Source organism: Motacilla alba, chromosome 10 (genome assembly GCF_015832195.1).
Source record: "Motacilla alba alba isolate MOTALB_02 chromosome 10, Motacilla_alba_V1.0_pri, whole genome shotgun sequence".
Classification (NCBI taxonomy): domain Eukaryota; kingdom Metazoa; phylum Chordata; class Aves; order Passeriformes; family Motacillidae; genus Motacilla; species Motacilla alba.
This window is the reverse complement of record NC_052025.1, coordinates 522,929-550,080: the sequence shown is the minus strand read 5'-3', so window position 1 is coordinate 550,080 and position 27,152 is coordinate 522,929. Positions and strand designations below refer to the sequence as shown.

The window sequence follows — 27,152 nt, the reverse complement described above, 5'->3', positions numbered from 1 at the left end:
TTTTTTTTTTGTTTTGTTTTGGGGTGAAGCAATCTTCAATCATGAGCATAAAGCTTTTCTCTAAGGAGAAGAGAGAATGTGAGGGGCAAAAAATCAGAGTTCATTTTGTGCGGGCCCAAAACAGTATTGGACAAAACTGTTTTGGTTTTTGCCTGTCATGGTTTGCCAAAAGCTAAATAGCTCAGTGCATTCACAGCAAAAGGTTATATGTACAACTGTTTGGAACTTTTTCAAATTTTTTTTCCTATCCTGTTTTTTTCACATTAGCTGTATAAGCAAATATTTTTCAAAGGTAAGATGAGATTCTTTTGTGGCTTTCAACAATATTCTAAACTGATGTTGGGGTTCTATCAGAGAACTAGATCTGTATTTTTTTCCCTAACCATCAACCCTCGCTTATGATATGAAAATGCATATCTGCAAAACTGTCTTCATGTGTCACCAAATGTACTTCTCTGGGTGTGTTGGTGCAAAATGTATTACATTGTTTACAGCTGCTGTTTCTTACTGATTCAGGGTTGCTGTATCTGTTGCAGATTGCACATCATCTGTAGTAGGCTGATTTTGGGTGAGAATTCTTGGTGTTTCTACATAAGGAGGCCTTTCTTGAATGGGGACAGGTACAGCTGTGATTTTTTCCCCTTTCTATCCCACATATTTTGCCTTGTTCTTAGTCTTGCATGTTTCTGGTTTTGTCATAGTAAGTAAAAAAATTGAGTGCTTAGTTCTAGACGTGTATTCCTTTTCAACTCTAATGTTATTGGAAGAGTAACAGTGAAAGACTGCTTTGGTGTGGGGGAGGAAGATTTAACCGAGCGAGACAGAACTCACCTGTGTGCACACCGGAATAGCTGGAACCAGGCTAGTTGACAAGTTACTGTAACCTGAAGTAGACTTTCAAGTCGAAATAGAAGGCACATCTAAAGCAGTAACTTACTGTAACGTACCCCACTTTGCAGTGGGCAAAACCGGGCATGGTGATTTCCAGAACGAGGATGGAAACGGAAAGGAAGCGAGGCTTCCCATCTCCCCCTGCCGTGGGATATCGGGGGGCGGAGGAGCGCTCGTGGTGCCGGGGCGGCTGGGGGCCGTTCTCGGCCGTGCTCTGCCGCCGGCATCGTCCAGGAGCACCGAGACCAAGCTCGCCTAGGGCCGTCGACGAAGGGAGAAAAGCGGCGGCCCCGCGGGCGGCCCTGGGCAGGGCTGTGCCGGGGGCTCGGCGCGACTGCCGCGGGGGCGGAGCGGGGCGGAGCGCGGCTTCCCGGGCCGCTGCGGGCAGCCAGGGGAGGGAGGGCCTTGCGGCCGGTGACTTCATGAAAAGGAGGCGGTGGCGGCGGGAGGTGGGTCTCGCTTTCCGTCTCCCGGTGCCGTCTGCGGGGCGGGCGAGAGGCGGCCGCTGCGCCGGGCAGCGCGGGCGGGGGACCGCGGTGACGGAAAGCGGCAGCTGGTGCGGGGACGGCAGCCCTGGGTTGACTCCCTTCCCCCCTTCTCCCTCCCGGCCGGAGGAAGATGGAGCTCGGTTAGGGAGGGCTTGCAGGAGGAGCAGCGGGAGCAGGTAAGAGTTGCTACTCCTCCTCCCGCGGCCGGGATGCGGTCGGTGGGCGGGCCGGTGCCATTGGCACAGGTGGGCCCGGCCGCTGCCGTGTCCTTGCCCGCGGCGTCCCGGCCGCAGAAGTTCCCGCTGCGCGGAGCTGCGGAGAGACAGCCGGAGGGCAGCGCCCTCGGCCGCAGCCCGTAAGGGCAAAGCTGGGCGTTCAGAAATGCCTCCCGCCCCGTGCCTCGGGGTGTCGTGGCGGGGATGCGGGTAGGGCCATCGGCTCTGCCCCCGCCCCGTCTCCCCTGGCTCATTGATGAGCTCCGGGAAGGGCTTCTGCATTGCAGACTCGATTCGCTCATGCATTCGCGGCTTCAGCCTCTACAAGGAGCCTGTTCCCTGGCCGGGTGGTTCGGTGCTGCTTGGGCAAGAGGCCAGTTCGGGCAGGTGGGATGTCCTTCTATGTTTCTTAGACTACGTCAGGACATTTGGGAGGATTGACCTCATTCGATAACTATTAAGCGTGCATATGATATTTGTTCTCCTTCTGAAACAGCTACAAAAGAGTATCTGCCTGGATTTGTGGGAATAACACTCATTAGGAGTTCACAGGGTGCAATATAGTGCAGTGAGATATAACGTGTATATAAAACATAATGCAGTGAGGCACACGACCTTACATAATCTAAATTTGAGAAGCTTGCTACCCCTACACTTACCCTGGAGATTGTAGGAATATGTCTGTTCTAAACGCTTTCTGGAGACTCATTCAGTACCTATCTGACATTAAGATGCAGTGTGCCCTATGAGCCAGTGCTGAAAATAAAAGGATAAATTGTTGACTACTTTTGCTGTAGTTCTGTCACAGTAAGTTCCTCATTGCTGGTCAGTGTCTCGCACACACAGTGATATTCATGGCTACGTGGGCGTACACAGCTCCCACAGCCAGAGGGAATGGTCTCTTCTCTTGTCCCTTGGATGTGCCTTTAAATTGACCAGCTAAAACACTGTCGTATTTTAATAAACTCTCGAGGCTTCTCTCCCTAGGCCTGAATAGTGCTGCATTTTCTAGCATATGGATATAAATTTGATGTAAACAGAAAGAAACCTTTAACACTTTTCATTTGACCTTCACCATCTCAGACAAATACTCAAAACAGATGATCAGGGAAAGTGTTTTGGAGAGGCCTGGTTTAAAATATGTTGCTGGATGCAATGTATGCAACTCATACCATATCTAGGATGACATACAGTCAGTGTTCTGAGCTCTTTATCAAAGAGAACTAATGTCTGATAAATTTGGCCCACATTTTATTTTAACTCAGTCCTTACAGGTGACATTGACTTTAATAAAGGTTGCTATGGCACAGATTTACAGCAAATTGTATTAAGCCTCTGGAATTGAAGCTGCTGTTGATAGGAAAAGTGTTATTTTGTTTACAATCTGTTATTAAAATATGAGCGTGTTAGCCGTTAAGGCTGGATCTGGCTCTGTTTTCTGCTGTTGGTGTGAATTGACTAAATGGTCCCTTTCTATGGATGGAGGCCAGATTTTTCCCTGGTATGACTCTGCTGCTCATGCAGGGGCAAGCCAGACTTTTCCCCTTTGAATCTGGAATACAGATGAACATCAGTGCCTACCAGCCTCTGGAACACTTTCTATTGCAAGGCTGCATGCTTTTGCTAAAGCTGTAATGTTGGTGTGGGGTACAGAACCTCTGTGGGCTGTGCATGCCCACACAGCAGCAGTCGTGGTATGTCATGGGGTAGCAATGGCACCTTTGTGAGTCTGGTTCTTTTGTGATACTACGTTTTTGTGTCTGTAGTTTTTACAAGAAACTCAGTCATCTTCAGGACAGCTTAATTCAGGTATAATATAACAACTGTTAAGGGAATTAGACTGGGTAGGGATCAGGTCTTAGAGTCCTATTTTTGTATATGTATAGTGCAAAAGTAACTGATTGTTTGCTTAATAATGTGTCTGCTTTTGGAAAAGGTTGGTTTGGGGTTTTTTTTGCCCATGGATTCTGGAAAATTTTAGTCTTGCTTAAATCAATACATATTCATGTAGAGATGATGCTGGCTGGATGTTACAGACTCCAAGGAAGTGAGTAATGAGCAGATAGAAATGTATTTAGTCCTTCCCTAGTAAGCCTCACTCTGAATCTTTCACTGCCCTGGCACATCTCTTATTGTCATGTTGGCAGACTCAGCAAAAAGGCCATTCAGTGAATGGGACTCCAGGTAAGGCATTTTGTAGAGCTGTGCACATTCAGGCTATGAACACTGACTGATGTTACTGGTGCAACCATTGTGCTAATTGTTGTCATAGTTGCCCTTCGTGTTACTTATTTAAAAATTATGGAATCTATGTTTTAACCAGCAGTATACATAGAGCATCTGGTTTAAGTTAAAGCTGCATGTTTTAAATATAATCCCGGTGGCATTTTCAGATCATTTAGAGTCTTGGTGTATGTATGTATGAATTCATTATATCTGTGTTATTAGGGGGGAAATTGAATTGGGAAATTTAAATTTAATTTAAATTGAATTTAATTTAAATTGAATTTAGGAAATTTATTGAATTTGTTATATTCTGCATATATTCAAGAATTAAAAAAAAGTGTATATCATTGTGCTGTCACATACTGTTATTTTCCTGTTATTGCCTTTAGACACAGTAACCGTCTGTAGTGTTCATGGGAGGAGATAAGCACTTGCAAAGCATAATAATGTATTGAGTTATACAGAAGAGAAAGTTGGACCTGAGAGAAGGAAAGGACCTAGGGAATTAACAGAATCTTTGTGTCCAGGTAGTCTACACCTCATATCTTGCAGTTTTTAATGAAGTCTCCTTCTTTAATATTTTCTGCTTTTCAAAAACATAATGAAATCTGAAGCTCCTTTTGACTCAACTTTCGTAACATATCTTGGGATTCATATTAAGCAAAAATTAAACATGAAATTCAACATAAACTTTTAATTAGGCAAATGGTAAGCTTAAAATACCAGATGCAACTGTTATTAAATTGAGGACTGAAAATAGAAAAGGCTTTGTTGTTGTTGAAGATTTTGTATTCTACTGGTTCATTTATCACTGACATGACTATACAAGCATTCATAGATATTTAGACTGAAGCATGGAGCTAAATGGTATGTGGACCTTCTAAACAAATAAATCAGGTTGCTGTAATGAAAAAACTGTGAGATTAACCTGGCTGCTTAGATGGTCTGAAAATTCAGCTGTATAGGTTTATACAAAAGTTGTTTACCAGTGGAGGTGTGGTACAAATATTGCATGGGTATTATATTGCATTTTCCTGTATTACTTTATCATTGTTTTCCTAAGGCAAAGCATTACACAAAATAGAGAAGTTGAGTAAGATGGCAGAACTCTTCTCAAATCCTAGGTGGTAATTGATTGGCTTTATTTTAAGGGCAGATTAATTAGTATATATATGTAAATGTAACAGTACAGCACTTTCACTGTCAAATATTTTCTAGACTTTTTTTTGTTGTCTGTCCCCAGCTACTGACCCAAGGGAGGAAAAACTATAAAACTGATGAGCATGGAGGTACTGGAGATATGAGAGACTTGACTTACTGCTCTGTTTTCATGTTATTCTCCTAACATCAGTGTTTTTGTGATTATTTCTGAGTTTAAGCAGTTTGAAAAGACAGAGCTAATTGTGATATATTTTAAGTCTCATTCTCAGTTTACTTAAGTTTCTTATTCCTCTATTTGAGGTTGGTGTTATCTATTTTAGGATGCTGTTATACCAGTGATTTTTAGCCATCATGCTTTGCTGTAGTGTTTTACTGAGGATTATTGACATTATCTGTGTTGACTTAATATAGATATCAATGCAATATCTGTGTTGACATTATCTGCATTCATTTAAAATCTCTTGGATGGACCTTTTGAAAAGCTTTAGGCTTGAATCAAAGAATTTGTTTAGCTTGCTTACTAGCTTTTATTAAAAGGGTTTATAAATTCATTTATTTGGAGTATCTCAGCCTTTTGAAATACACTTTCAGTAAAAAAACCCCCAGACATCTCAGGACAAAAGTATGAATTGGCTCTAAGTTAGTTTGAAAAATTATTTTCTTATGTGTTTTATGGATGACATGAAGGATTGCTGTTGCTGGAAGTAGTTTTCAGTACTTGCAGGGCATTTTTCAGGCTGAGCATATTTACAAATGCTTCACTATATATTTAGTAAAATTAGAATGCTTCCTGTTCTATACTAAAAATTACTTTGGTCAGAACCCTGAGTTTTGCTGCTGTCTGCTCATGATTTCAGTCTTGTATGCAATGCTTCAATTTAGCCTGTACACAGAGCAATGTATGGGGGTTTTGTACAAAGAGTAAAGTAGCTATTTTTATCTGTCAGTGTTTTGCAGATACTCAATTCTCTACAGGGATTTTTTTTTCATTTGCACATTCTCTTAGGATCTGCTGAGTAATCATTTGCATTGAGTAGTTAATCAAAGAAGGGGCAAAACCCACGTAGAAACTGAGCAAGCTGTGGAAGAATTTTGATTCTCATTTTGGTCACAATGGTTATATTTCCACTATTGTTTTCAGAATTAGAGTAAGGAACACTGAGAACTTGTTCTTTAAATTAGATGCTTGAAATATCATATTTCTAATCCTGACATCTGCTGACATTAGTGGCCTCTGTCCTATGGAAATGTACTAATTGGTTACTGCTGCATGTGCCCAGGAGATGTTATTGTGATGTTATCAGAAATGTGTTCAAATGCCTTTGATTAAAATGGCTAGCTGCCATGGTGATAGTGCCATAGAAACTGGTAAAATAATCAGTGCCTTTTGGAAATATGAATGAAAAATACTTCTCTAGTTTTCTGTCTTTTATGTTTCAGCACCTAGACAGGAATGAAACTGCTGATGTTGTATTTCTGATTGAAAAACATACTAAATGAATTCCTTTGTATTACACAGCAGACCAGGCTCAGGTGGTTGTATTGGTACTGCTGAAACATTAATTGCACGAGTGACTGACAATTCAGTCGTCCCACAGATGACTTCTAGTCCCAAGAACAAGGGTGCTGGGGTAGGAGAACTTTCTTATAGAGCTCATATTTGTTGTCAAGTCACTTTACTTTTTTCCATTGTATTTACTTTCTAAATAGTACAAGAAGTATAATTTCCTTCAAGAGCAGTCTTCAAGCAAAGAAGGGCTGTGACTGTGTCCCATAGCCAGTGTCTACATAGACACACAGCACCATAGTGGAAGATCTTTAATGTGGGAGCCTGACTTTGTAAAGGGTTTCGTCTGACTCAAACTATGCAAATACTGAGTACAAGAATGCCCAATAACATCATATAACACTAATATCTTTACTGGGTTAGCTTTTCTCATCTCTTTTGAGATCTATTGCAACAAGAAACAAAGTGCAAGAAACAGTGCCTGACTTGCATTTCTCTGTCTCTGGCTGGACTGAGTCATTTCACTATTACTGGTTAGTGACTCTATAGGGTACTTACAGCCGGTTGGAAATTGCTCAGCAAGGACATGGGGGATGAACCCAGATTTATCTATCTAGCTATATACTGATTAAACTTCTGTGCAAACACTTATATTGCCTGCAGAGTTCCTGAGGTAGTGCAAAGGAGCTTTTATCCTGTGTTAAATAGTTTTCCCTCTTAGAGCTGAGACCAATGTGAAGGACAGTTGCTTGATGGTGGTGAACTTGAGTTTATTACTTAGATTCACCCTGTACTAAGCAGCAGACAGTAGAAGGAAACACAGACTATCAAGCTGTTCCCTTAGATACAGAGATGATAACACACTTTCTCTAATCAGAATAACATACTTACCTGAGAACAGAACCCAGACCAAAGCATTGCAGATGGATGTGTCAGGAAGAGTTTCAGGTCTGCCATTCCTTAACATCTGCCCATCTCTTATGTAAAATCCCAGTAGATTCTATTTCAAGTCTTAGAGCTGTTACATTGTCAATTCTTATGAAGAAGAGGACATACAGGTGTATTAAATAAAATTATGGTAATGAGACAGGATTGTTTTAGTGTAAACAAAGCATTGATTTAACAAACTATAATTAAAATTGTGTGAAGCAATTAAATCACCTCCATGTCCCTCTAAATAACTCTTTACATATTTGTCTCTGGAAGAGTACAACTGGTTTAAAGGGAAGGCACATTTATGTAATTTCAGCAGAAAGAATGACAGTATACAACCTGTAGATAAAGTTCACACGTGGGAAAGATTCAGTTAGTATGGTGTGTTCATCTGTTCTGCCAAATACAGCTGAGTTAAGAGCTGGAGACAGGCTTCCTTTCAGAACAAATTAACAGAAGAGCATGTAATGGAGAAAGCCACAAGGATAAGTTTAAATAAAACCAGGTTGATACATGGTTTGCTCTTTGCTAAATTGAGGCTGTTTGCTGGTAGGAAATTGCCATTGAAAAACAGTATCCATTTTCATTACCCCTGAGTACCATGCATTTACAAGAAGGGGATTAAAATTGGAGATGGTGAAGTTAACCTGAAAATTCAGATTTTAAATGAAAAATCATGACAGCTGAAATGGTTTATATCAATGTTGGTGTTTCATGTTTGGTTTTCCAACAACCATAAAAAGCAAGGTTCAAAATAAAACTATGGGAGGGCATGCCACTAGTAAGTCATTTAGGGTATCATTTCCAGGTTTTCCACAGCGATTTGAGGCCCTATGAACTACTCTCACAGCTTCTTATCATGTACAGTTTTGATATCTCAGGATGCAGGTGAAGGAAAATCAGATATTCTACTACTGGACTTTTTGCAGCAATACTTCTGTATTGAAAGAAGATCTGTGTGAAGGAAGGAATTTTTGAGCCTTGTGGTTGAGATTGTCTCAGTGGCTGATGAGAACTGTAGAAGCCAAGTGTTTCTCAGCAATAGACAGTTTAAGCCTTCAAACTTCTTTATATGGATGCATATGAACCTCAGATATACAGAACTCATATCTGTGTTTATGATTGAAGTTTTCTTAGATGTTTGTGTTGTGGTTCAGTTCACGGCTCAATTCTTCAAGACATAGTTTCAAATAAAGTAGGAAAAGTTGCTTGCACTCATATGAGTAATCCTCCTTTTTCTGAGAGACACCCAGAAATGCTTTGCTGGTTAGCTCTTTCTCTCATATTTCTCTCACTGTGTTTAGTCACACTTGTATCTCTCTGCTCTGGCATTCCAACCTGAGCATGCTTAGTAGATGAGGACTGTATAGCAGTTTTGGGCAGGAAATACAAAGGTAGATATTCATTTGTGTATAGTCAGGCTGTAAATACTCAAAGCAGAATTTAATCAGGATTATTAAAAGGATGTATTTTCTTAGCAAGAATAAGAGAAAACAAAAGGCTGAAAAAATGTTGTATGAAGGTTCTCTTAAGAAACCCCATGTAGAGATCTCTGTTGTCTCCTGGGCAACACAGTTTATGTTTTCATAATTCTGCATTGTTCAAAATTTCTTCTGACATTGACAGATAAAAGCCCATGCAGAAGAAAGAGCAGCATCATAAACCTAGAGCTGTGTTGTTTGTAACAATAATCACTACGTTGTCTCTCTCTGGCCTACATCATCTTTGTAACAGGAGATACCTGTTTCCTGTCCCTTATTCCATCCCAAATACTGTTCTCTGTTCCTTTACCTTTCAAAGGAAAGATCCCTGTGATTGGCAGAGGAGGATGTGTCAAACAGTGCTAGTAATTGGAAATACAATCTCAGTACTTGTGACTGGGAGAATTAATAAGAATTTTGTAGTAGGGTCCAAGTGTATTTGAACTGGATTTGTGGTTAAAAACACATGCTACAAACTATTAATTACTTATTACACATGAGGCAATCTTTAAAGCAAGCCTGTAGCACTCACTGACTCTTGCCCATCACTGCTGTGGTGTGTTGCTCATGAAGCTTGGTAGCACTCTGACTTCAAAAAGATGATACTCTCATGTCTGCAGATAAGCATTATGTACTCACCCTGGAAAACCTGATGCATGTACTTCCAGTTGAGGTATTGCTGGGTGCTCCCCCTCAGTGCTAATGCAGATCAGGTGCTTGATTATGAGCACACAAGGCTGCAAAGTGTAGACCTCAATTAGCACAGAAATATAAATCATTATCTTTTGCTTCCACCAGAGATGAATACTCCCTCAGCCTGAGCAGCTCAGTTCTAAGTGTCTGGAGTTGATGACATGTTTTCATCTCGCTGATATTCTCTTGACTTTCTTTGATACAGAATTTGAGAAACAGAGCTGTTATGATTTTCCTTCCTCCAGTTTTGTTTCCTAAAATATGCTTTACATGAGAGAAGGCTCCTTCAAGAGTATTCAGTTGTTAGGTTTCATTCCACATGCCTCTCATATTTAAGATTAAGTATTTTCCTATCCGGTGTAAATAGAAAGATATGTACTCATGAGAAGAGATATCTCTGAAACCTTTTGGTTGTCTTTAAATGTATCTTTACAGAAAGAAACATGTGGAATATCCTTCTTTGGGTTTCATAATTAAGCTTACTTCCATAAAACGTTGCTTTATTTTTGTGAGGTAAAGATTGGGAGAGCACATAATTTTACTCTATATTTTGGGTAGAAATAGTCCGATGACTGGCTTTACCCCAATTATTTTCTTACAGAGGCTATAATAACATGTGTATGTATGTTTTCTGTGCACCATTTTTCTTCTATATATCTGAGACTTATCAATTGAGGAGAAAATGATTCTGTAACAAATTCTTTGAGAGTCAAGCTGCTATGGACATTAGGAACAGGAGAAGAAGAGGTCTGGGGCTTTAAAAATGCAAAATCCATCTACCCTCTCCAAGCCACTGAAATGGGCCTTCTCTCCTAGTAAAATAAGGTCAAAAATAGCTTTTAAGTTGTGGAGTTGTGAGTATCTCTGGCAGAAAGCTACCTCAGAGGGAGTCATTGTGGCAGTAAAATACATTTTAAGCTGAAATACTAAAAGAGTGGATGGACAGCAAGTGGGTTTAGTTCACTGCTATTACCATTACTCTGTTCAAACACATAAAACTGTCTTTTACTGTCAGAGAGCTGCAGATGAAGACACAGATATTTTAAAACATGTATCATGACTAATATCTATGAAAAAAAAATCTATTTTGAGCTGTTTGAAATGATGCCATGTCAGTATATTCACTTTTAAAGTGGGGCGAAATGTAACTGTATAAAATAGTTTGCCACATAGGTGTGATTTCTGGTGATATTTTATCTCCAAGCCATATCTTTCTTGGATATGGCTATGGAAAATAGGTTATGTTTAGGGAGAGGAACAAAAAAAATAATAGATTTTCATAAAACTTGTAATTTCATCACTGTTATGTATTTTGTGGCCTTAAGAGTAGCTAATTTTAAAAGTGATTCAATGCTGTAGAGTAAAATCCTGAGATCTAGATGCAAAAATGTCTAGTAAGTCAAACTCTAATTATAGTGTCTTGTGGTTATCTTATTTGTTTTTATTGCTATACCGTGATAAATTTAACCTGGTGTTAATTGTAGTTTTGTAATGTGGGATAATGAGCACTGCAGACAAGGGTTCACTAAGTGTTGTGAAGGTGGAAATGCCAAAGGGGAACTTCTCTGTCTGCACAGCTGTTTATGCAAAATGCGACCTTTGTTTGATCTTCTCGCTTAAGTTACAAAGCAAATGAAATGCAGTAGCTGTAGATATAAAGCTTTATGTACACAGTTATAAGGGGCTTTCACTACTTTTGAAAGAAAAGGTTGTGGAAAAGGTAGTTGAAGACTTACAGGTGTGTTCTAGAAGCATGAGTTACTGTCAAATTGGAAAAATATTTGCTGAAAACCTGTAGAAATCTTTAAATCTTGTAAAATTATTTTGAAGTAGGAAATTAGTTAATTCTCCAGTAATTTGCCTGGGAAGTTGTGTAGGGTTGTTTTATTTTTGGTTAGTTGGTTGGTTAGGTTTTATATTTTAATTTTTAGAAATTCCTAAGCAGCCAGGTAAACAAAACTTATGATCTGTTTAATAAAATATCTGGATGGAGAGAACTGCTAATCATATGCAATTCTCCTTCTGTGTTGCTTTTTCACGTTCCCACTGTTTGCTTGGCAGGAATGTAGTGGCATTACATATTGCTGGTCCAACAGCTCTTCTTCAAGCCTTGCGCTGTAAAATTGGGTCACTGCATATAGTACATGTTAAATAAGACAAGAGGGTTTGTTGTATTTACAGAAAAAGTTAGCAGTAGGATTTCACAGTATTTACAGGAAGCATATTTTGGGTAAGAATATGCACATTTCCTTTAAATAAATTACTAGCCATTCACAAAGTGCATTCTTCTGGAATCTTCTTCTGTATGTAAATGGCTCAGGATTTGATGAAGTTGACCAAATGTAGCAAAAAGCAGACTATATAGCTCTAACATCCAGTGGCTTGATTGTTCTTTTGTTAATGTTTTGCAATAGCATGTTTAAGTTTTGTGTATGAATAGTTGAGATAAATCTGATTTGGGCTTTTTTTTCAGAGACAGATTAAAATGAATTCTTTTATATCAGTAGCCATACAGAGAAAATTGTTTCAAAAGTTTCCAGTGCTCCTTGTCTCAGTCGAATAGCTGACTACAGGTGCTTAAGAGATCACATGACTTCTTTTAATTGGATTTAAGCTTCTAGTTCGGATGAAGTACTTTAAGAAAGTTTATTATTGTCCTGATGATTAAACTTCCAGATACAGTTGTAACTTCATTAATAGCCAATCTGTAAAACCCTAATTCAAAACACTGATTCTGTATCTGAAAAAGTAGAGTTACACTAAGTCCCAACCCTTGTGTGCTCTCTGTTCTTTGGTACTGTGCAAAAAGAAGTGTTTTCCTAGCTCTTAGACATGCCTGTTTAAAACTGAACCTGCAAGTGTGTAGTCTTTGGGAAGCTATGGTAGATATTTCAGCATTCCCTTCCAACATTTCCCTTTCTGGAATCCTCTAGAACTGCTCTAAATCCATGTTTTCCTAGGAATCCCATGCTTGTCAATCAGAGGGCTTATGTTGCTTTGTGAATGATGATCAGTCATGAAACAAAGTTTCTAAAATATTAATTTTCACTACCTCTTAAAAAAGTCCTTCAAATGAAATGCCGAAAGAATGGGAAAATGTACTACTACTATCCAAATTTGCCTTAGTGTTAAGGGAGCTAGGGCTTAAAATTACCTTTTTTATTTCAGAATGTAGTTTCAATGTAGCAAAGGGTAAATTCTTCAGAGACTTTGTATCTGTTGTGGGGATTTAGTATTTTGATGGAGAGATGTCTAGGACGTGACTCGTTAGTTTTCTGAGGCTGGTGGGACATTGATGAGGTTTAATGGTCTGATCTCCTGAAATCACCCTAGCTGTAGAACCCAGTGATGGAATTTCTTCTTAAAATTCTATGGGTCTCGTTGAACTCTGGCATCCTTTTCAGAGAAGACTCCCATTCCTGATTTATGGACTTTTAACTCATTAGATGAATATCATGAATCCATAAAAAGTAGCAGCCTTGGACACACAGGTTGTGTCTTTGTTGTTCAAAGAAGCCCTTTTGTATCACCTTTCTTGTGACTAAGAGTGAAGTTGAGTGGAGAGTTTGGGTTTAAAACAACTGAAAGAAAAGGATTTATTTTTAAAAATAGTGTAGTAGCTGAGCTTGTGTTTCAATTAAGCAGTAAGTGTATGAGGGTTTTAGAATTGTCATGACTTAAAACATACAAAATAAACATCCTGCATTTGTAAAAGTCATCACAGAGTGTGAAATGTTCTTTGCTAGGACTTGCTTTTTATCTACTTGTGTTTTATAAATCTATCCTATGATAAAAGCTCCTGTTGGCTTTGCTGAGACTATGGGTAGCTTCAGAGTCCTGTATGCAAAGTCGGGCTAGAGAGTCAAGGCCAGGATGGAGAAGCTGCTACTGCTATTGCACATGTTGGCAGTTGGTATTTTATATGTCCAGGATACTCCAGTGCCCAGGGTAGCAAGTGTTTGGGGAAAAAAAAAAATCTTCTTTCTTGGCAGAATAAGCTAAGACAGCTGTTAAATTTCATGCTTAGCTGCAGAGCTCATATGTGATCACTGGAGATGAGTATCTGCCTTAAATAAAGGAGCAGGTCATTAATCTTTTGAGAGCTGTTCATGCAGTCTTTGCAAATACAGAGGCCTTGGGGATAACATAACTTCAGTGGCAGAGCCTGCTAGCTCTTGTGTGTCAGGGTGGTGTTAATTGGGAGAGAATTAGAGAAAACTTGCATGCTTTCTAGTGGAATTGTCACCAATCTGTTTAAAATATTTTAGTTGCCTTTCTCAGATCTTTATTGTTAATGAAATTACCTCTAAGATTTTATGCATCTAAAAAGGTGCAATAACAGTGCCAGAAATTAAATTAATATGCCATGGGATCTTTCCTAATGACATTAATATGGTATTTATAACCTTTTTTAAGAGGCTTTTCACCAGTTACAGCATAAAATGAACTCCCAGGAGAATAAGATGCTCTTTGTTCAAGCTTTTATACTCCTGCCTGCTTCTTTCCATGATACATGAAATAGAAATCTTCAAATGAAGATTAATTCTTTGAGATCCTTTAATGGATTCCTAACTTTTTTATTATTAATTGTGAACTTCAGTTTTAGATTAGTGTTTTTTTTTTTTAATTTGCTAGGCTGTGTTTTCCATGAGGTAGCAGCAACTATCAGTATAAAATTAATTATTCTTTGATTTGGGGGAGTTAGATGTGTATATTTTTTTCTGTACTGTTTTTATTTTGTAAATGGTGAATCAAATGTGCTTAAACATCTATAAACAGGTAGTATTATTCCAAAGGTAGGCCACAGCTTGCTGAGGAGAACTAAGAGGAAACTGCTGTCAAAGGTGAGGCAGAGCTAAAACCAGCATGAAGTGGATTTACTGTAGAACCAACAAGGGTTAGTCTTTCATCACACTGGTCCCATTTGGAATATCACTCACCTGCTCTGCTGCCACCACTATGTTCAGTGGGTCTTCCCTTCCCAGAAGGGTGAGCAGTGCTAGGTTGGGAAGGTTGGGTAGAAAGTTACATTGACTTGTGCTGTGCCTCTCCTTGAAGTTACCAGTCTTGGAAAACACTGGCCAGGGTTTCAGGGCATCCCCTGGCATTCATCTCCATTAATCGCTCATCTCTAGGATTTTCTCTTGTTGCCAGTGATGATCTTTGCTGCCTTCTTTCCTTGGCCTTTTCCTGGGACTGCTTCTGCTTTCAGGGAACCCTTATTTTCAACACTTCAACTCCTATTTTTCTCTGGTTGGAATAGTTAATGTGCAGAAGCATAATGTGTGCGTGTTGTGCCTCTGTGCTAGTTGGAGGACTCAGAATGTGACCCTTCTGTTTAGTCCAGGTGTCACTGAAGTTTACAAGCCATCTGAACAGACTGCAGGGAGCAAGTACCAAGCTTCTGCCTGAGAGTTCAGAATCCAGCTTCACTCACCCACAGACCCCCCCCCCCATCCCCACTGCTCTGCTGCCTGTTAGCATTTGCAGTTGAGCTGATCTTTTCACTGATGCACTTACGCCAAAAGCTATGTTTGCTGCCATTAGGAAAATTTTCATTCACCTTATCATAGCCTCTGATCTTCACTAACCTGAGTATCTTGCCTTTGCAGCATACTTCCACACAGAATTTCTAAGTTTACTTGATTTGAAAGGAATCCAAATGCGGATTGGTGCTAGAACAGGAGGGACAGCATATGACTGTCATTTTGCACCTCACACAACAATTGCAAGGCTTACTCTGTGTGAAATGTGAGAACTCTAATGTGAGAACTTTCACATGCTGCAGTATTTGACATGATAAATTTCAGGTAGTGTTGTAGTCCTTTAACGATGTAAAAAACTCCCCTATGGACTGTGAGTGTAGAAACATACAGATAAAATTTTAAAAAATTAAGGTGACTTAATAGTAGCAAGAAGATGTCTTTGTTCTTAATGCAAATTTTGATTATTCCTTTTTATCTTTTCATCTGGCTTTGTGTTGATGGCCTTTTTCTCTGGTGCTTCTGACATAGTTAATGTGAGGGTGTCTCTTTGTGGACTGGGGAAGGGTCACATTTCCCCTCACTTTTTCCTCCCCTCCCAGAGTCAGGAGTCCAGCTGGATGCTCTCTCATGCCTGGAGGCAGTTGACCCCAGAAAGAGAAAGTGTTTGGGGGCAATCAAGGTCCAAAAGCATCATTTGTACATATCATTGTTGGCTGTCCAAAATTTTTTTTCCGTTAATAAGGTGCTTATAAATTAGAAAGAAATGTTAATGGTCTTCCTTGAATTGCATTGTAGAAGCAGCAGAGCACTTTCTCTGGCTGTTATTTTTATGCTTCGGGATATGTTGGGGAGAAAGCATTTGGAATAAGAAGAACAGTTTCAGAGATGAGGAAACTTCTTATTTTCTCGTGCCATAGGCCTTTCAAGTAGCAGATACTCATCTCATGTTCTTTCCTTGTAGTGTTTCTGCAGCTTTTGGTTCTGCTGACCTGTTTTAATCAGAGGGTTATTGGCACATCCAGTGTTCCCAAGAGAAAACAATATGGAGCCTGATGGTTTCTTCTGTTGCTTTAACATCCTTTCTGCTGCTGAGTATCAAATTTAATGGGAAGGTTTCAGCCAGCTCCAAGAGCTGTGCTGCTGACTGAAGCCAAAGGAATAGTAGCAAAATGTGTGCTTGCCACAGTTCTAATCAAAAGCACTTCTGCGGTTTAACTCGGGAGGAAATTACAAAGTACTGCTTGGGCAGTTTGCTATACTTCTGTGGCAGAACTGTTAGAGATGTCTTAGTACTTTTTGAATTTATTTTTCATTTAATCAGTTAGAGAAAAGGGGTCAGGAGCACTTGGGATGTAAAACCAACCTTGCAAAGACAAAATGCATTCTAGATGGTAAGCCTTCCATGTATTTGTGGTAGAGAAAGATGTTTGCCACACAGGGGTTTATACACTATTAGAGTGGAATAAATATCTATACATATGTGTGTATATGCATGCATTTATGTGTGCATGTACATCTAGAACACAGTAGTTTCTGTTCCTGCTGGTCAGTGCAAGCTTTTTCCACAGGCCCTACCTTTCTCTTTCACCTGTGTGTCCTAGGCTTGCAGCAGGGATTCCTAAGGGGTGTATTGGAGCTCTGGCCATGCTGGCTTCCCAAGGAAGCTGATTTGGGAGGCAATGAGATTTTTAGGGAGTGAATGATGCAGGATTTTTTAAATGCTCTTCAGTATGGGTTTTCTTTGAATTTGGGTTTGTTCTAATCTTGTACTGGGGGCGGGTATTCTTGATTTGGTGGATTTTTTTTTTTCTTCTCTCACATATGTGGTTTAATATAAAGATCATTAACAGCAACGATTTGCAATGCCACCTCATTATTTCATTCTTACATGACCTGGGATGAAAACAACTTCACAGGTGCAAGACATGATTGAACTGTCACAGTCTCTGTTTCTGCAGGACAGTGAATGTTATGTACAAAGTGTGTGAGGTTTGTTGCTGCAAACCTGGCACTGAAAGGGCAGTTGGGTTCCTGCTGAGTGGCTATGTGGTTATTTTCTTATCAACTAAGATCTCTTATTAAAACATTTCCTGCCCCAAGAAGAGCATTTGCAAAATGATGTTATGATAATCACCATCTTGTTGGAAATCATGTGCTGAAGTGCAGACATGGAATATTAACGGCACATCTCTCCTCAGTCTGAGTTAGAGTCAGGTGCTGTAGCCAGGAGATGCAATAGTCCACTCAAAAGTGTACATATTTTGTGGTTGTCTTAAAACTTCACAAAGATGCAGAAAAAAAGGAGAGTAAAAATTTTTTTTTAAATGACCCTTTAAAATCAGGAGTTGAGCTTCTCAACTCCTATTAACCTGTCATTGCATCTTCTGGCAGCACGATTCTATAACTTCCAATCATTCTCAACTGTAGTTGACTAAAGATTTGGAGGATTAACACTCAGATCCTGAATTGTACTTCTTCTCTTGATAGATCACTTAACAGGGGCTAGGGAGGGAGTGAAGGAGTGTATAGAAGACAGTTGCCAAATTTGTAAAAACTGAAGGGAACATGTGTTAGTCAGCTGTATTACTGCCCGTGGCAAGTGAAGAGGGTTTTTGATATTCAGCATACTATGAACAAAGAGACCCCTGTGGCTAAAGTTTTAACTTTAGGGAAAATCAGTGCATAGAATACAGCAAATCATTATGTGTTAAACCTGGGCACTTGAACTGAGGGCATGAGCTTTGTGATTTGGGTTGGGTTTTTTTTTCACACAGTTGAGTAGCTATACAATTTCTTAAATAAACTGGAAGATAGACTGTTGACCCCTTAGGCCATTTTAATTTTAGACACCTAAATTTAGAGCTTGGACTCTCATTTAGAGCATTGGCTTTGAGAGATTTGGACTGGAACCCAAGAGCTTCACCCTGTCCCTACTTACATTAGTGTCATCTCTCTGAACCTCTCCCTAATACTAAAATTAATAGCACTTCTTTCTTGAGACCTCCTCAAACTGCTTTATTTATTTTTTCACTCATTTTGCTTCAGAAGGCATGTATGTTGCAGTTTCCTTTTATTGAAAGTAAAACTTGAAGCAGATAGGGAATGCAAAGAGTTTTTTGACTTATAATTAGAAAATTACCACTCTCTGCTTTAGATGAAGCTTACCATGGAGCTCTTCAAATAGCTGTGCTATGTGTTCTATCATAAATAGAACTATTGAATTAATAGATTATCCAAAGAGAGGTTGCTTATTATAGTTTTTTAATAGTTATCTAATGTGTTCCCATCATTGCCTAGGTTGTAAAGTAAGTTACAATATATAGTGAATCTTTAGGATTTCATAATCAAGAAAACATCTTCAAGTAAAAAAGTTACTACATCTGTATAGAGGAGAGACTGACAGAGATGTTTGTGTTTTAGAAAGGAAAACAGTCTTTGATATCCTCAGCACAATTGCATATTCAACTTGTTACTGCAGTTTCAGTTTTGGAAGTCAGATCCAGCATATTCTGTGCTGGGAGTATTCAAATCAGATCAGTGCAGCTTTACATGAAACCAGTAGTCTCCAACTATATAGACAAATGTGGCCTAAAGTCTATGAGGCAGATTTCTGAGTTGGGGTGAACAGCAGACACATGCTGGAGTTCCAAACTACATTAGAGATGCTGATCTATTATATTGTTCCAGTATACTGCAAAACCAGTGTTATGAATGAAATTGCCAATCTAATTTTATCAATAATTTGCGAGAGCCAAATTATGATATAAAAACAAAGTACAAAATATATTTCGCGTAAAAATAACAGAATTTCGGTCAGCCACGGATCGGACAGAGTCTAGCCCGGGAATAGACCCTGGGTGACACGCTATGCAGCTCCAAGCAATGGCAGCTTTGGAGTGCAGTGGCACACCATGGTCTTCTCGAACTCAGGTTTTATCCCCTTTTTCTTGCCGCGGGCTAGGAAGTCCATTGTCCTTTTCTTAATCAAACAAGTCCCAAAGGTTTTTCCAGTCTAGTAGAATGCTATCTGATGGAAGATGGTCCAGTCCTCGATGTCTTTGGGAATAATTCATCGACTTCTGGTCTTGTGCTAGACAGGACTCAAACAACCAAGCTTAACAATCCACACCGTCCCATACCGAGAGAGATATCCTTGTTAACACTCTGAATACCCGATATTGATATTCAGTCCTTACTGGAAATCTCTTTTACAAACTAAGAGATTTCCCAGAAGCAGATTACAAATCTGAATAGCGTGTGCTTCTTCCCTCCGGTCGGGAGTAGCCAGGTGTGCTGCCGATGGCGTAATTCTTTGCTTAACTGAAACCTCGAAACTATGGGTTCCTGCTGTGTTTCACATGTAAATGTAGTCTATTGGTGAGGAATGTGTGTGTGTGATGGTTTCTCAATACTGCTGGCCGTTTTTCCTGGCTTTTCTGAAACATGTCCAGACGCGATCCCCACACCAATCCCAATCCTTTAATATCTAACTATCTTTAATATACTTTATACTACCTTACGTTTGCTTTTTACCTAAATAAAATATGAATTTTGGCATTCATCCATAACACCAGTATTGGAAATGACGCTGTATTCCTTTAATCACTCTGTTTTATTCTCAGCAGCTCAGTGGAATTAAGCTTTGGGCCAGACAGTGACAGCTAGAAGCCATTTATGTGAGCTCTGCAGAAAGCAGCCATCATGAAGGCTTCTTTATTTTTATGAGTACTTTGGGAAGAGAGTAGTGTTATTTTCCAGTGCTGTGGAGAAACTAATATGCATTTCATGAACCATTTTTGTTTCATGTTTCAATGCTGTCCAAGTGCAAATGTCAGCAAAATCTCTCATCCCCCACCTCTCCAAAGCCATAAACAACCTCAGCAGTGCCAGTTCTGAGATTTGTTACTAATACAGTCTTTTTTTTTTTCTTTTTAAATTACACATCTCAACAGCTGTACAATAATTCTGCATAGTCATTAAGGCACAAGATACAGAGATACAAGTCTGTGACTTTCATGAGCCCTCTTCTGAACAAGGCCCCAGAAGAAAGCAGCAATCTTGTGTCAGAAGAGTGAAAGGATAAGGAAGTATAGCCAGGGTATCACTTGAGGCCTGCAGGCGTGTGCTGATGAGCAGAGTCATTACGCGTTTCCCAGATTAAGAAAAGTAAGACAGTAAAAAATATGGTCACAGTTCGTCAGGGGTAAAAGCTTGCTTTTCCCCTTAAATCACTGGTATCATTTTCATTTTTTCCAAATTATGAGAAGCAGTAGGGTTGTTAAAAGTTCCAGCATGCTGCCTTTTGCACAATTTTTTTATCATAGTTCTGATGAATATTTTTTTTTGGCAGCACTATTTCACTTTTCTACCTTTTAGAAAGTCCAAAGTAGCTTGACTTGGATGATTGGATAATTGGATACAGCTTTATCTGAGGAATATGTACTTCTGTCTAATCAGAAATGCTATTAATAGTCTACAGCTATTAGATGGCAGATGTAATATCCAGTTTGGGTTGTGTTCTAGATAAGAGAATAAATAGATTATGTAGAAAATCATTTGGGACACGATTAATGGTGTGTGTTTCATAGATGTTCCATGGTTTGGGTGGATGCATGAAGACTCAGTTTGAATAGTTTATCTTTTTCAATAGGCTGGATTTTACAATCCAGAAGAATTTCAAATATTGACAACAAAAGGTTTTCTAATTCTGTTGGTGCATTTTTCTTTTAGAAAGAGCTGAGTTTGAGATGCCTTTTTGAAAGGCAGTCAGATTTGGTGTAGGAGATTCCATGTATTGGAGCATGAAATGTGAACGTTAACAGATATTAAGGGAAAAATCTGTAAATCAAAGCAGCTACAGAATTCCAACCCTAGTACTGTAGCTTTCTGAAAGGATGCTGTACAAAAATAGTTGCAAAATATATTTGTAGCAGTGGGAAACAAATATTTCAAATAAGCAAGTATAAATTTATGACTGAATACTTCTCGATCCCTTTTTCTCTGGGTTTCAAAACCTTCCATAGGTTTTGAAAATCTGGTTTGGTATGTCATCCAGTTAATTTTAAAATTAATTTTATTGTTCAAACATGAATAATTTTGTAATGCAACAGCTTAGACTGGGAGATTGAGACAGAATTTACTGAATTTTCTATCTAGTGTACTACAGCAAACTGTGCAACTGGGTAGTTAAAGATGCTGTACAAATCCAATAATTAAATGATAACAGACTTATTTTTCTAAAAAGCTTGCTCATCTGTCAGAAATCATTATTTTCTTGGTACACATATACATTTTTCCTACAGTATGTGGGGGTGGTTTTGCTGTGGGTGTCTGAGAATGTGTTTTTGATTGATGAGCTAAGCTGTTTCTTCAGGTACTGAAGCAAATAACTTTGGATGCAGCACTCCAGAAAGTGCTGCTCCCAAAGAGAGAGGCAGAGAAGCTGGTCCCAGAGTGCTGCTGCTCCTGACACAGGCTTGGCTTTGCTCTGGGAGCTGCTATGGGGAAAATATCCGCAGCTTTCCACTGCTGCCCTCAGGATTGTCCCTCTCCAAAAGCTGAAACTGAGCCATGGCTGTGGTCAGTGAAAGATGGACGGAATGCAGAAGTAATAATTCTGAGCTTTGGGGACTCTAAAATGGAATCTTTTAGTAGGAAAGGGAATTGAGCAACTTACTACCTAATAAAATACTCACATTACTGCAGTAGCTTTCATTTAGTAGTTGCTGTGTTTCAGGAAGTTTTTTTGATTCGTTTTTCTCTCTAGGAATTGGATGGAGGATTTCCTATAAATAAAAATGCTATTTCTGTTAACTTTCATAATTTGACATAATCTCCCTTTTCTCATTCTTTTTTTTTTTTCTGTCTCAGAAGGATTTCCTCAATAATTTGGTTGATGGAACAAAGGCCATTAAGCTTTTGGGACTGTACTTGGTAACTTGGTTTACCAGCTTATCTTCAAGTAATATTTTCACCTCTGGCAATATATTCCCCGATTCTCTACGTGTTACTGGTTCACCAAGGCAGCAACTTTATTTCTATTTTACTGTTAATTTTAGAAGGTGTTTTCTTCTATTCAAGCTTGAAACATATTTTGGCAGCTAATATCACTCTAAATGAGAAAGCAGGAAAAATTGGAACATGGCAAAGAGCATAGCTGTGGCACGCTGTGTTAAATTTTGGAATATCAGAAGTCCAAACAGCTTTTGACATATTTTCTTCCTGAAGCTGGGGGCAAAAAGGCTTCTGGTAAGGGCCTAAGGAAATGAATGCTGTGTATTTCCAAGGTTTTCAGCAAAGGTTTTCACATTAAGTATGTGAGTTGCCAGAAGACTCTTTGTTAATCCCTTTCCTGCCATCTAGTATCTACAGGCTGGGGAGAGGGACTTTATTTGGTGCAAATTTCAACAGAGCTGATTTTCCTAGCATCAATATATTCCTATTTGTGGAATATTTTTCACATGGTCCTATTGCAATTTAAAGGAAAATAATTTAAATAATCCCTCCTATGAGCTATGATAATTAAATTAATTTTACACTAAAATTTAAGTTTACCTGCAGGCTTAGGAGTTGACTTCACAGCTTTTCCAGACAGTCTTGTCCACTTTAGAGAGGCAACTGAATCTCCCAGATACAGTATGGTATGCTAAATATTTTGTTATTTAGACGTTGGAAAACTCCTGTTAAGCTTTCCTTAGTTTACTAGAAGGATGCATACTTGCAAAAAATCTCATCATTTCTACAGTGTCTGTGGCATCACTTAAAGTTGCAGTTATTTTGCCCCATCAGTCATTGAATAAAAAGACCTCTGCAAAAGAGGCATAAGCTGCTGTGCCTTTCATTTTGTCAATACCCGTGTGTATTGGAGGTTTGTTTGCCTTTTTTGTTTGTTTTTTTTTTTTTTCAGAGAGGCTGATGCTTTGAAGAATAGTCGGACTGGCTGTGATAGGGACTCCCTATTTGGTGTATATACACTGTCAGCATCTTCAGTGAGCAAAATCCTCCTTCTGTTCTTGTAATTTGTTAATATTTGAAAGCCAAGTAACTTGCAGAGCCTGGGGTCTCATTCATATCCTCTGGATGCCAAAGCCTTTCTCTGCAGGATTGGTATGGCAGCACTCATGCAGTTGTCCAAAGAGCTTTGCCTCTGACATTGAAGTATCTCATCTAATGAGTTGAGTCCTCCAATTCTTTAGAGGAGTGGCCAGGAAATAAATAGATTTTTGTAAAAGGAATCAGCATTTTTCTTCCTTTTTGAAGTAAATGGTAGGTAAAATATGTAAGTAAAATACGTAGTAAAATATGTAGGCTGATTTTGTGAGATAGGAAGATGTGTATCTGCTGAGCTCTGCCAACAAATAGAACATAGCAGGGGTTTTTGTTGCCATTTTGACTTCAGAGAGAGAAAACCAGACTAGGATCCATTTCACTGCTTGCTGAATGCCAGTTAAGATTCCTTTTTGGACTTAAAACCCACTAATTGTACCCCAGTGTTTGGTTACATGCTTCTATCAATAGTTCATATATATATATATATATATATATATATATATATATATATATATGTGTGTGTGTGTATGTGTGTGTGCGCACACACACACATATATATAAATCTACATAAGACAAAATTTCTAGGGGCTTGGTAGAATCCTTTTTGAGATGCAGATTTTTCATGAAGTTTTGTTGCGTATTATTTCAATTACACAAAGAAATTGCATATTTGCAAAACGTACTTGATAATGAAAATTCACCTTATATTTCCTGCAGTTTGACTGAAAACTACATTGCCTGGTGTCCACACAGCAAGTGGAAACTGTTCTGAAAGTCTGCAGTTAATTTATTTGTACAATAAGCAAACAATACAAAAATCCATACTGCAAGAGCTACCTTATCAGATGACTATGCTTGAAAATCCAATGACTAAGAAGTTAGGAAGTGATAAAAGAAAATTTATCTAGATCAGTATCTTATGTTTACTTATTACAAGGCTGTATTGTAATAAGTAAAGTAATTTATTAGGTCTCAATTTTAAGGTTATAACTTGAGCATTTCCAACATATCTGAAAAGAGTGACCCCAGAAGATTTTTCAAAATAGAGCTATGTTTTTAAAGATTACCTGGCTTTGTTCGTCAGTTCCTTTTCCATATCAGTAGATGTGGGTTTTTTTTCTGTTTTGCAGATACTCTTTGAAAGTTTTGCCTGGTACTGGTTTAAATAGGAAGGCCCTTCACAAACTTGTTGAGGTTTTCTAATAAAGGTTTCTGTGAGGTCAGAGATTTGTGAAGGCTCACAGCCCACCCATGCAAGTGTGAGGGGAAACACTCTGCAGTTGAGAGAGCTCTGTATTAATAACGGGAATGTTTTCTAGTCAGCCCTTTATAAATAAAAAGGAAATTTGTCTTATGAGATGCTCTACCTACTTTCAGACAAAGAAAATGTCTTTAGCTAAAAACCTATTGCCATACCTGACAGTCTACAGGCTAAAATAGGCGAGGTGAATGTGTAACTCCATTTAATGGCGTCCTCAGCTGTCAGTGTGCAAACTGCCAGTGAACACTTGGGAATGGAAAAGGAGTGGCAGTAACTGTCAGGTGTGACTACCAGGGTCCCTGTCCTGACTGCCCGAACATCCTGTATTGTCACATAGAATCCTGCTGGCTGCTTGCAGCACCAACATGGGACTTTATTGAGCTGCAAAAGTGTCTTTTTACAGCCTAAGGGTGAATCTCATCTCATTTATTTTTTTGAAAGTGGGTTTCCAGTACTGTTTAGGAGCACTGATCTTCCTATATGTGAGATGAGAGCTGAAATTTCTACAATCTCTTCTTATAAGACAAGCTTTGCAAAAATAGAAATTAACTATTTACTTGGTGGGAGGGGAAGGGTAATAGGAGATTTAATTGTAGCCTAAAATTACCAGAACAGAGAAGAAGACAAATTATTGTAGAAATATCTTTTTAAGCATAGACATGAGCTTCATGACTTAGAAAATGGAGCTAGATAAAGCAGAATGGAAGCAGATGACCAAATTTTCAGTGGCAAGTTTAATTAACCATCTGGAATCTGAGGGGTTTTCCACCAGGTGAAGTCTTTTGATCAGTGCTGGTTGTCTTCCTAAAATCAATGTTGCAGCTTAAATGAATAGAATCATAGAAGTATTAATGTTGGAGAAGACCTCCAAGTTAATCAATCCAATCTTTGACCAAACACCACCGCGCTCGCTAATTGTACTGTGAAATGCCACATGTACTCATTTTCTGAGCTCTTGCAGGGATGGTGATCCACCACTTCTCTGGGAAGCCTCTTCCAATGCGTAACCACTCTTTCAGTGAAGAAATTCTTCCTCACATCCAACCTGAACCTCCACTGGCACAGCTTGAAGCCATTTCCCCTTACCCTGTTAGTTGTTATTTAAGAGAAGAGGCTGACTTTGCCCCAGCACCTCATTGTCCTTCTTGTGACACTCACACTCAACTTGGTGTCATTTGCAGCTGGACTGGCCCCAAAACTGAGCCCTGGGGGATACCTCTAGTGACTGACCAACTGGATTTAACTCCATTCCAATGGAAGTCACAGGCTTCATACAAAGATGGCACAATTAATTTCTTTGGCTTGCCTTATGCAAGAGCTAGGCAGTCAGAGACCCTGAATTGCACTACTGTCCTCTAAATTACTACTTTGACTTCAACTTCATTCTTAAATTTATGAGGATAAAATGCCAATTTTTTGAATAATATATTTGGAACAAATTTGATTGGTCAAAACTATAGTTTTAAGAATGTCTTGTTTAATTTTTTCCCATTTGATCATTACAAAACTCTGGTGAACCTTTTATTAATAATTTTCCTTAAGAAGTTATATCTTTATATCTCTAGTAAATGACAGAATCTACTCAGTTTTGAGAAAAATGCAGTGAAAGGGGAGGACAAAACCCCAGTTAACACCTTTCTGTTACATCTTTTTAGATGTCCAGGATGTTGGACATCTAAACAATAAATATTTCAGTTTAGTTTTGATATGAGTCCAGCTAAAGCTTTAATTGTTCTGGTTTATGTTGGTGAAATTTCAATTCATAACAATTCAGTGTTAGTTCAGGTTTAAGAAAGCAATGCTTGACCATGTTTTCAGAGTGGGTTTACTGCAGTTCCCTGCTTATGATTTTTTGAATTACAGGAATTGACAACTGAAAGAACAGTTTTGCTGTTTTCTAGAAACTTAGTATTCCTGTGGTCATCACACTTAATGGAAAAATTAATGCAAAAGCTTTCTCAGTGTACACGTCATTCTGTGTGCCTAATTGCATGAGGAAGGAAATTTGTGGATGTTCTTTTCAGATGAAGTGTCTTATGGCATGAGTTTGTTCATGTTGTAAATCACAAGCTACTGCACTTCAAGGCAGCTTACAGGCATAAAAGCCTGTGACCACTTTAAGCCTCTTGCAGGACAATGTGCAGCCTTCTGGGGTGTGCAGCTCTGTGGTTGTTGACCCCTTTTCGTCTTCATTTTGCACAGCATTGTATGAATGTTTTTCCACTTGCATGTTTCACCTTCCTTTTTCAATATGCCAATTATGGCTGCAATTGAAGAAAACTAAGAAAGAAGAAAAATTCCTTCCCCTTCTATGTATGAAAAAATTAATTTATGAAAGTATATGGGAATATGCTAATACATGCTTCTTTTGTTTATACATGCTTGTACGTATACTTGCTTTTTCTAAGAGCGCATTCTTGACATAAATCTGGAAATACTGGAAAAATGTACAAGTTCCCTATCATGCAGCTGATCTGTGTCCATTACGTATTTTGTACCTTGCTGCCATCTGTCCACTGGCACACTGCATGGATAGAATAAAAGGGGAAAATTCCAGTTAACTGTGAGCAGCATACAGCAGATATTGATGGTTTTCTGATTCGTGGAACAGCATCAAGTGCTCCTTGACTTAAAGACTTCCTAAAAATCTTTTGACGGTTTCTTCATATGATATTGTATTAGTTATAAAATATGTTACAATAATTAAGCATTGTTTTAAACTGAATTTAAGAAATCTAGACTAAAATTTTGAGAAAATAAT

The 27,152-nt window shown here is 38.8% G+C and overlaps 1 protein-coding gene across 5 annotated transcripts in view; it reads left to right on the top strand.

The window, feature by feature from the left end:
* The first annotated feature begins 1,209 nt into the window (after window positions 1–1,209).
* Window positions 1,210–27,152, top strand: part of LOC119704907 (OTU domain-containing protein 7A-like) — a 118,380-nt gene continuing 92,437 nt past the window's right edge. For 4 of the 5 annotated variants that reach the window (XM_038146633.1, XM_038146629.1, XM_038146634.1 and 1 more), the window contains exon 1: window positions 1,353–1,555. The gene's annotated coding sequence lies outside the window, so the exon portion shown is untranslated. The other variant, XM_038146630.1, reaches the window with a different exon arrangement.